Genomic DNA, 11,113 nt, shown 5'->3' with positions numbered 1-11,113 from the left:
ATTAAGGCAGTTCTGAAGGAAAAAGGGGGTCCAACACCGTATTAGTATGGTGTTCCTAATAATTCTTTAGGTGAGTGTATATGAAGAGAAAATATATATTTTTTTTTTTTGAGTATTCAATTCATACTCGGAGAAGATACATTTATGCCTCATTCACACAGTCAGTGTTCAGTCAGTGATTTCCATCAGTTATTATGAGCCCAAACCAGGAGAGGCTCTAAACAAAGAACAGGTGCAGATCTTTCCCTTATTCCTTATGTCTGTGGAGGCTCCAATCCAGGTTTTGTCTCACAATCACTGATGGAAATCACTGACCGGACACTGACATGTGAATGAGGCTTTAAGGGAAGGAATATATGGGCCGTCATGGTGGATTCCAGGTAACAGAATTACTGGTAAGTCTAATTACGGTTTTCCATTTCATTCACCATGACGACCACAGCTGAGAACTAACAGATTATACATTATGTGGGGCTACTGCTTGCAAAACCTTCTGGCTAAAGGCCAGAGCAGTTGAAGCAGAGACATTAGGAATAATGTTTTATGAATGTATTGATACTGGACCATGTAGTAGCTTTGCATATTTGATCTGAAGATACACCAGCTTTCTCCACCCATGAAGAGGCCATAGCTCTGGTGGAGTGGGCTTCAACTCTGATAGGACCTGAGAGACCCATTGAGGAATAACAACATGAAATAGTGGATCTAATCCAATGCCCAATGAAGGCTCTGGAAAGCTTCTTCCCTTTATTACAACCTGCAAACTGAATCAATAAATTGGCATCTTTCCTAAACGACCTAGTGGCCTCCAAGTACTGAACAATAGTATTTCTCGCATCCAGAAGGTGAAACTGTTCTTCTGTGGGATTTTTGGGATTACAACAAAACAATGGTAAGATAAGGTCTTGGTCCCTATGGAATTTTGATACCACCTTAGGGAGAAAACCCGGGTCCAATTTTAGAACTATTCTGTCGGGAAGGATGGAAAGATAAGGCTCTATACACAAGGTTTTACCTCAAAAGTCTAGCTGATGTTATTGCTATTAGAAAAGCTGTTTTAAAGGAGAGGTGCAAACAAAGGTGCTTTTGTCAACCCATTGAGGACTAAGTTTAAATCCCACTGTGAAACCCTGGGATTTAAGGATGGTCTAAGCCTCGATTACTGCCCTTATAAATCTTTTAACCCACCTATGATCTGCAAGACTCATATTATAGAAGGCACTCAAGGCAGAGATCTGGACTTTAAGAGTATTTGGTCTGAGACCTAAGTCTAGTCATTTCTGAAGGAAGTCAATAATTTTTGGATCACATGAGCGACATTTCTGGAGAATTTTCCCCCAACCAACTACAGTACTTCTTCCAGATTTTTAGGTAAATAGCTGCAGTAACTTTTTTCCTACTTGTTTTTAATGTACATATAACTTTGTCCGAGAGCCCCTTCTTCCTTAAGACCTCGCTCTCAGGATCCAGGCTGATAGGTTGAAAACCCCCGGATTTTGATGAAGTATTGGGCCCTGTGAGAGAATGTCATTTTTAGTTGGGTATTAACCAGAGATCCTTCAGAGCTATTTCTTTCAGAATGGAAAACCAGCTTCTTTTGGGCCAGTAGGGGGGTTATTAATATCATAGTTACTGGGTCTATCAGAATTTTTTGTAAAACTCGAGGGATTAGAGCAAAAGGAGGAAAGGCGTACGATAGATACCATGTTCATTTTATAGAGAATGCATCTACTGCCCATGGTTTGTCTCTGGGATCTAAGGAGCAGAACCTCTGAATTTTTCTTTGAAGTGAAAAGGTCTATTTGTGGTAGGCCCCACCTATTTCCTGAAAGATTTTCGAATTCAGAGACCACTCTCCTGGGTCTAAGGTTTTGCTCCTCAGAAAGTCTGCCTCTAGATTTTCTGATCCTCTGAGATAAACCGCTATTATGGATAGAACATTTTCCTCCGCCCAGCAAAAATGAAGATTACTCTTACTGGTAATTGGATTTTCCTGAACCCACGACAGCACCACGAGAGAGAGGCTCCGCCCCCATAGACAGGAAACCTGAAGAACAAAAAGGCAGTCTCTCCTCCCACTTCAGTGTGTCTTTCCAAGGATGAGAGAAACTCCGCCCACATAAATTAGCATTATATCTTCAATTTTGCCATACCAGTGAAACATGTACCAACACAAACACAACAGGGAAGGGAAAGAATGGTGCTGTCGTGGGTTCAGAAAAATCCAATTACCGGTAAGTGTAATCTTCATTTTCCCCCCTCACCTATGACCAGACCGCTGCCTTACAGATATCCTCAATAGAAACAGCTGCCCTTTCAGCCCAAGAAGTAGAAATAACCCTTGTTGAATGGGCCCTAAGGCCTTCCTGAGGAGACTTCCCTGAAGCAGATACTGCTGACATAATCTATCTGGCCAGAGTATTCTTAGATGCAGTATAGACTTTAGTCTTCCTCTGAAAGACAAACATGGAGGAGGGTTTCATCCAGTCTTGAGTTTTGGACAAATATTGCAGTAAACATCTTCTAACATCCAGGCAATGAAAATGGAGTCCCATAAAAAGTAGGAAGAACAATCTCCTGGGACCTGTGAAACCTAGAAGCTACCTTAGGAAGGAATGCTGGGTCAGGACAATTGATAACCCTATCTTCCAAAATGCTAGTATAGGGAGGATTAATAGAAATACAGTGAAGCTCACTAATCCTTCGGGCTAACGTAAGAGCTACTAGGAGGCATAGTTTGAATGATAAATGCCTAACAGAAATTTCTTCAATGGGTTCAAAGGGTGGCTTCGTTAAAGCTTTCAGAACCAAACTCAGATCCCAAAGAGCTACCCTGTGAGAAAGATGCAGAGAAGATATGGAAATTGATCTAAAAAATCTAGAAACCCATGAAGCAATTGGGGAATGGCATATTTATGGCTGATCTTATAGTCTCCATTCTGAACTTTAAGAGCAAGAATTTATTTAGCCTTTTTAAATTTATTATTGTTCTGAATGAACAATCTGGTTTTTTTTCACCAGAAAGAGAGGAGAGTAAAAACCTTCCCCCTCCTTTCCTTCTGGAACCGGTATCAGAACATTTTTGTTTAACAATTCCAGAACCTCTGGTTCCATAGAGTCGCTTCTTCCTCCAATAGATTTTGTGACCACAAGTCTCCCTGGGGGAGGAGAACGAAACTCTAGTTTTATTCCCGCACCTATTGTATGTAGACTCCAAGAACTGTTTGAAATCTGTTTCCATGCAGGTAGAAAATTTGCTAATCTTCCTCCTACATGGCATCTGGCGTCATGGTTGATCTGGCTTATTTTCTCCCAAGGACTAACTGAAGAAAAAACCTCTTCCGCCCATCTTTTGAGATCTAAACTTACTCTTTTTTTTCTAGTCTTTTTTATCCCCTTCTCTACCTCGAAAGCAACGGTCAGATCTCACCCTAGCAGGAACAAATGATTGAGCAGGACATTTTTTCTGCTTATCAGCAACCTTCTCTAAAAGCTTGTCTAGTGCAGGACCGAAAAGATATTATCCCTCGCATGGAAGAGCACAAAATCGCTACTTAGAAAGCAGATATCCACTCCAGCTCTTTAGCCATGAGGCCCTACGCGCAGAGCTAGACAATGCACAAGATCTAGCTGCCAGCCTGATAGTCTGCAGAAGCATGCGCTAAGAAGTCTGCTGCTTTTTTAATAGTGGGAAGCCCCGCTAAAATCTCCTCCCTAGGACATTTGTTTTTAATCTGATCCTCTAACTCAGAAAGCCAGACGATTAAAGAACGGGCCGTACAGGTGGACGCAATTGAGGGTCTAAAGGAAGAAGTAGAGGCTTCCCAGGCACCCTTCAAAAAAGCTATCAGTTTTTTTGCCTCCGAATAAGGATTCTCAAGGGAAAGAAGATCCTGTTCTGAGTCAGAAGAACATAAACTATCTAACGGTTGAGCCCTTTTAGAACTGTTCTTTTTGCTGCCATGGAAAAAACTAACTTCAGATCTCACCAAGGACTGTAGATTTTTATAGCACACTCCTTATTTTTCCTCTTGGCCAATGCCTTTAGGCTTTCCCTGTATCCAGGCTTCCCTCCAAAGACAGGAAACCACACTGAACTGGGAGGAGAGCCTCCACCTTTTTGTACTTCAGGTTTCCTTTCTATGGGGGCAGAGCCTCTCTCTCATAGTGCTGTCGTGGGTGAGGAGAAAATATATTTTCTGCTAGAGTTTTCAAACCTTGGGATCTTGTGCTGCCTTGATGTTTTAAATAGGCCACCGCTGTGGTATTGTCTGAGAATATTTTTATATGTATTTTCCTTAGAAGATCATGTGCTTTTATTAGTCTCCCAGACCGCTTGTAATTCTCTGTAATTTGAGGATCTGTCCCTTATTTTTCTGACCATCTTCCCTGCCAAGTTGAAGAAGCTTCTTTTGCTCCCCAACCTACTCCGCTTGCGTATGTTATCTGAATCTCCAGATTTTTCTGTCAGACAACCCCCCTTGAGAGATCTGTCTTTTTATTCCACTAGTTTAGGTCAAACTTTACTGAGTGTGGAATGACCATCTTCCTAAGGAAACTTCCTGCTGGATGAGGTGATTAAATGAGACTTTGTTAGTTTTACTAACCAACCCGTCTGACAGTTTTCCCGTAAAATACTCTGCATTTCTGATTGTTACGGTTTTTGTAACAGTTTTCCACGTTGTCTAAGGCCCAGGAATTGGATGCTATGGATCTCCCCCTACTCTGGTGTCATTGTTTTTTGCCCGGCTTATTCTGGGGAATAAGGAGGAATCCTCTACCTTTACCTCCTTTCTGATAGCTCCAGCTCCCCGTTTTTCTTTTACCCCTATAGGGTTTAGGCTGCGAGTTAAATGAACGAAAGGGTCTTTTTACACTCCCTTTCATCTGGAAACCCCTTCTTTTTATCGGCTGCTTTCTCTAGTACAGGGCCGAACACATATTCACCTGAAAAGGCAATGGTGCACAACTTTGCTTTGGAGGGCCTGTCACCCCCCAAGACTTCATCCATATGGCCCCTCTAGCTGAATTAGAAAGAGCCACATCTATGGCTGCTAATCTGATTCAGCGAAGGCAGCTTCTAGGCACGCAGTGGCCGATTTTAGAAGGGGAATGGATTGTAGAATCTCCTCCCTGCGCGTCTTGTTTTTATGTGATTTTCTATCTCATTGAGCATGAAATACATGGCCCTAACCACTAAAGTTGCGGCAATGTTGGTTTTTACACCAAACACGGAGGCTTCCAGACTTTCCTCAGGAGGGCATATGTTTCCGTTCCACTGGATCATGTAATTGCAATGAATCCTCAAACGGCAAAGAAGTTTTTGTTTTTTTCACAACTTTTGCCACCTGGATATACATTTTTGGGATATCATTAAAAAGCTTAGCTTCCAAAGAGTAATCTATTTCTAAATTCCTTGGAAACTCCCAACCTCTTTTCTGATTCTATCCATTCATCACGGATCATGTCTTTGATATTTTCGCTAATGGGGATTTTTATTGCACGTAGTCCCCTAAACATTTCGTCCTGTGGCAATCGTGGTTTCTGGATGTCTGCAATACCCATGGTTGCCCTTACTGTCTTTGGTAGATCCTTCATTTCCTCTGAGGAAAAATTGCATTTATCGTCTTCAACTATTTTGCATAACTGATCTTCATCAATACCGTGTCTTGAGGCAAAAGCCTCTTCATCCATGTCCTCTGCATCAGGGGAGGATGGAGCAGATAATTTTTTTTTTTTTTTTTTTAGAGGGGGCATAGGAGGAACTGGCATAAAAGAGGCCAGGGAAGACCTAATTTCATCCTGAATCATGGACTTTACTTCCATAAGGATAGATGGTTGCTCTTCCTTTAATAATTAATTGATGAAGGTTTTGCATAATTTCTTTTTGTAACTTTCTGGGAGTTTTTTTTGCACAAGTGGCACATTTTGTGCATTTAGATTTTGGTTTAGATTCCTTCACTCCCTATAGACAAAATAAAAAGAGCAGCGACCAGGTATCAGGGACCCCGAATAATTTCTGATGTATGATAAAAGACAAAAGGACTTGTAGACTCCCCACAGGAGAACTCACGGAAGGAGTAGCCGAAGGTGGGTCTGAGCTGTCCATACGGGTTCCCTGGAGCTGACATGCTGTCTGAATCCCTGAGGACAGCATAGTTAGGATCGCCTGCTTCTTTTCACATAGAGCGGCATCTGACATCAGTCGGTGCCACAGGTGCGCACGTCCTGAAGCCCTGCCCCCTCGCTGGGAACTCTAAGAGTTGTATACTGGCTCCGCCCCTCCCGACATGCAGCATCCTGCTCCCTCTATCAGAGGGAAGGGAGACCATGTGGCATGGGGTGCAAACAGGCCCCCGACTTCAGGGACGAGAATCACCCTAATTTCCTCTGCCCAGCTTTAGCTACGGGGGGGGGGGCAGAGGAGAAGATTGGTAAGCCCATCATCTTTATAAAATAAAAGGCTTCTTTGTGTAATTCCCCCTTAGGGACAGAAAACACTGAAGGGACAGAGTGGGTGGGGGCTTTTAAACTGTTTATTCCTGCCCCTACAGAGGTCAAGGGGTCAATCTCAGCAGTGGCCATCATGGTGGACAAAATGGAAAAATCATGATGAATCTTAGTAGAAAAGGTTTGAATCCGACCACAGACATCTTAAAGCAAGTATTCCTGTTTTCTTCTGCACTCCAAAAGAGCTCTCAAAATTGGCTCTGCAGTTTGAAATAAGATGGTCCCTGTCCATTGGGGAGAGGGACAGGTGTGTATGGTGACAACCTTAGTACGGCACTGGAGAATATGTCAGTGCTATGCAAACAACAATTAAGCGGTTAGAAATTTTGAGACTTTAGGCAGGAAGGTCAGGTCAGGATGAAAGAGGACTTTCTTCAAGAGTAATGGTAATGGGAGGATTTATAGAAATAGCGTGAAGCCCGCTAATCCTCCTAGCTGTTGTGTTGTGAGTGCTACCAGTAGAATCATTTTATACGTAAAATGTTTAATCATAACTGACTCAATGGGTTCAAATGAAGGCGGAGTTAAGGAAATAAGGACAAGGTTTAGATCCCATGGGAGAACTCTTGATGATATTGGAGTTATCCTATCCATTGCTTAAAAAAATAAAATAGTACCGACAAAGCCGAGACCTGCACTTCTAAAGTGCTCTTTGCCATCCCCATGGTCAGACCTTTCTGCAGAAATTCTAGAACATAAGAAATAGGGACTGAGGTAATTTTTCAGGGTTAAGTTTACAAAAATTTCATGTTCTGGCATAAATAGAGACTGTTACTGGCTTCTTACTTTTAAGCAGTGTGGAAATAAGCTCTTGAGAAACCCCTTTCCTGTCTAAAAGGCTCCTATCAAATTCCAAGCTTAAGAGTAGACCACTTACTGCTGGATGGAAGATTGGACCCTGGGACAGTAGATCGGGAATCTCCGGAAGGCATCAATGAGGATTACCCTCGCTCTGTCGTTCCTGATCTTCAGAACTAGTGGCAGTAATTGGAAGGTGGGGGGGATTCCCTTGGATTCAGCTAACAAAACAGATCTACCTTCTTGTTTTTGGGTGAGGTGAACAGGTCTGTTACTGGCATGCCCCACAACCTTTAAAAATATTAAAACTGTTCAAGGACCATTCTCCCTGTCTTAGGGGGACATCTTCTTAGGTAGTCTGCCTGCACATTCTCTTTTCCCTTTATATGGAGAGCTGAAACATGACCGACCTGCTTTTCGAACCTTGACAATAATTGGTTCGCTTCCCAGCTCAGGGCTACCGATTTTGTTCTCCCTTGGTGGTTCAAATACGCTACCGTCACCTGATTGATAATATCCTTACATGACCTGAGCCTAGAAAGGAACGGGATGCTTCCAGTGCCAATTTTACTGCCTCCAACTCCTTCCGGTTGGAGGAAAAAAAGTATTTGACTAGGTGACCATTGACCCTGAAAGCTGTGCCCCTGAACATGGGCTCCCATCTGTAGTTAGGACAATTGTATCTGGATATGCCCACGGATAATACCCAATTCAGATTTTCTCTGTCCAACCACCAAGAGACCCCTTAAGGTCATCTGATACCTTTAGCCTGACATCTAGGGCTCCTTTGTGCTTCTTGAATGCTATCAAAATGTCCAACTGCAACTGACAGGAACGCAGCTGTGCCCATTCTACTGCCGGGATATATTATACCAGGGACCCTAGGATAGACATGGCCTTCCAAATCGTCAGAGATGTAGAATAAAAGGGATCCGATTTGGACTGAGATCTTTGAATTTTTTTTCTTCTGGGAGATATAACCTGTGTCACTGAGTCCAGAATTACACCAAGGAATCTCTTCCACCTTACCAGTTTTAGCCTGGATTTTTTTTGTTGTTCACCATCCAGCCCAACTCCTGAAAAGTTTTCATTACTAATTGAACTGCCTCCCTGCAACTGTTGTGGGATTTTGCAATGATTAAGTCATCTAGGTACAGTATTATCAACACATCCTTTAGTCTTATGAACGATATCATTTCCACTTTGGTAAAGATTCTTGGGGCCATAGAGAGACCAAAGGGTAACACCTGAAATTGATCCTGCTGGGGATGACCATCCATAGAGATTGCAACCCTGAGATACCTCTGTAATTCCTGGTGCATGGTTATGTGAAAATAGGCATCTTTTAGATCCATTACCACCATGAAACAGAAGCTGTATCATGTTACTCATCGTTTGTATCTTGAATGTTTTGAACACCAGGAATTTGCTCAAATCCTTCAGATTGATAATAGTTCTGTGAGAACCATCTGGCTTGGGTACCAGAAACAGTGGGGAAAAAGAACCCTTGTACAGCTCTTTGTGGAACAGAAACGAGGACATTTTTCTATCAGATCTTGCACTTTTATTATGGGAAAAGCACCTTTTACAGAAAAGGTTTTTGTAATGACGAACCTTTGAAGCGGAAAGGAGCGAGACTCTGGTTTTAGGCCTGTTTGAGTGATGTCTAAAACCCATGGTCCTGCAATTTTTTCCCAGGCAGGAAGGAAGAATTTTAGTCTTCCTTCCAGTTTAAGCATGGCATCATTGCTGCAACTGTTTCCTATTTGACGAGGAAGAGTTTCCAAACAAGAACCCTTTCCCTGCCAAATTTCTGGACTTTTGTCTTTGATCTGTGCCTAAACAGTCCATTTGATTTACCTCTAGTAACAAAAAGGACTGCCTGTACTTAGAAGAAAAAAAAAATCCAGAAGGGTTAGGAGTAGGAAGCCTTTTCTAACAGCTTCCTTCTCCAACAAATTATCTAAGTTAAAACTAAATAAAAACTCTCCCTGGCAGGGAATACCACATCATTTTTGCTTTGAGGTCACATCCCCTCCACTCCAATTCTTAAGCCAAAGCACCCTACAAGCAGAGTTAGTAAGGGATGCGGACTGAGCACCAAGTTTTACTGCATCAATAGAGTGTCTGTCAAAAAGTCAGCCGCTTTCTGTAATGTGGGCAGAGAAGATAAAATTTGCTCTCTAGGGCAGCTATCCTTTAACCGGACTTCTAACTGTGGCAACCCAAGAGCTAAGGTTCTGGCAGTCACTGTAGCAGCTATGCTAGGACGGAATGAGGAAGTGGACACTTCCCATGCCCCGCTCAGCATTTTTTATCCAGGTTGTCCCCCAAGAACACCAGTATCCTCAAAAGGGAGAGGATTTTTTTTTGAAACCTTTAAAATGGCAACATCTGCAGTGCTTTTCCCCACACAGATTATGCCTCCTCTTCAAAGGGGTTGCAATTAAAGGATCTAGTGATAAAAAACCTTTACATGGCTTTTTCCATTCCCTCTGAATTGAATACTACAGGGTGGGCCATTTATATAGATACACCTTAATAAAATTGGAATGGTTGGTGATATTAACTTCCTATTTGTGGCACATTAGTATATGTGAGGGGGAAACTTGTCAAGATGGGTTGTGACCATGGCAGCCATTTTGAATACAACTTTTGTTTGAGCTGCAGCAAGGGACAACCCTAATACAAAACCCTAGTATAATTACTTACCCAGAAGTAACAAATATTCCTAGTACCGGAGCCACCGTCTTTTCTTTCTCCATTATAGCTGGACCGCAAGGAAGCTTAAAAAACATTTCCATTAATTCCCTTTACAGGGGTTGTCTGGGTTCAGTGTTGAACCTGGACATACCTCCATTTTTCACGATGGCAGCCCCCGACTTCAGCATCAGAGCGGTTCATGCGCTGATGCACTCCTTTGCCCTCTGCCAAATTGTGCACGTACCGGTGCTCTCCATGGGGCTGCCAGAAAGCCCGGTGATGTCACCAGCACTGATGGGCAGGATTTAGCGCTGCCCTAGCCAGTAAAACAGCTAGAGCAGCGCTAAAGCCCACCCATCAGAGCTGGTGACGTCAAACGCACTGCCGGGTGGAAGTTTCTGTGCAGAAGTGTGTTCTGAAAAAAAAAAAAAAAAAAAACAGACCTTGCCTTGCACGATCTAGTGCAGGTCAAGGGAGCACGAGGTGCTTCAATGCTAGCCTCAGGGGGGGCTGCCTGGGTGAAAATAAGGGTATGTCTTGGTTCAGCTCTGAATCCAGACAACCCCTTTAACCAAACAGGGAGGGAGGTGCAGAGCTTTCTTTAAAACTATTTGCGTGAAGAAGCACTTTGTCGGAATCTACTCTATACTGCAGGGAGTCTATGCTTCACCGTCCCTGCCGCTCCAGTCTTAAAATTTTACGGGACTGGAAGCACGATTACCATGTGCTTCCGGAAGTACATCACACTGCGCACCGACCCAGAAATAGCCGAGCTCCGTTCCCATAGAAAGGCTGTGTCAGAGCCTTCATTCAAGGATGACCACGTGCCATCTGCTCCACCAGTGTCCGTCCAGAGTGCAGAGATGGAGCTTCCCCTGAAAAGAACTGCTGCAAGATACAGAGGGCCCCTGGAGCACCTCCACATCCTAGGGTCCTGCCAGCACACCATTGCAGTACAATGGATCCCAGCAGTGTACCGCCAAGCCCTCTAGGACCTCCCTAGGAATACCAGACCGACGGTAATAACCTGCAAAAGAAACTGTAGGTCTCCAACTCCAGGAAACCACTGATGGGGTAGAGACTCCACCTTTTTATTCTGTAG

Source organism: Bufo gargarizans, chromosome 8 (genome assembly GCF_014858855.1).
Source record: "Bufo gargarizans isolate SCDJY-AF-19 chromosome 8, ASM1485885v1, whole genome shotgun sequence".
NCBI classification, from domain to species: domain Eukaryota; kingdom Metazoa; phylum Chordata; class Amphibia; order Anura; family Bufonidae; genus Bufo; species Bufo gargarizans.
This window is presented reverse-complemented; position numbering follows the sequence as displayed.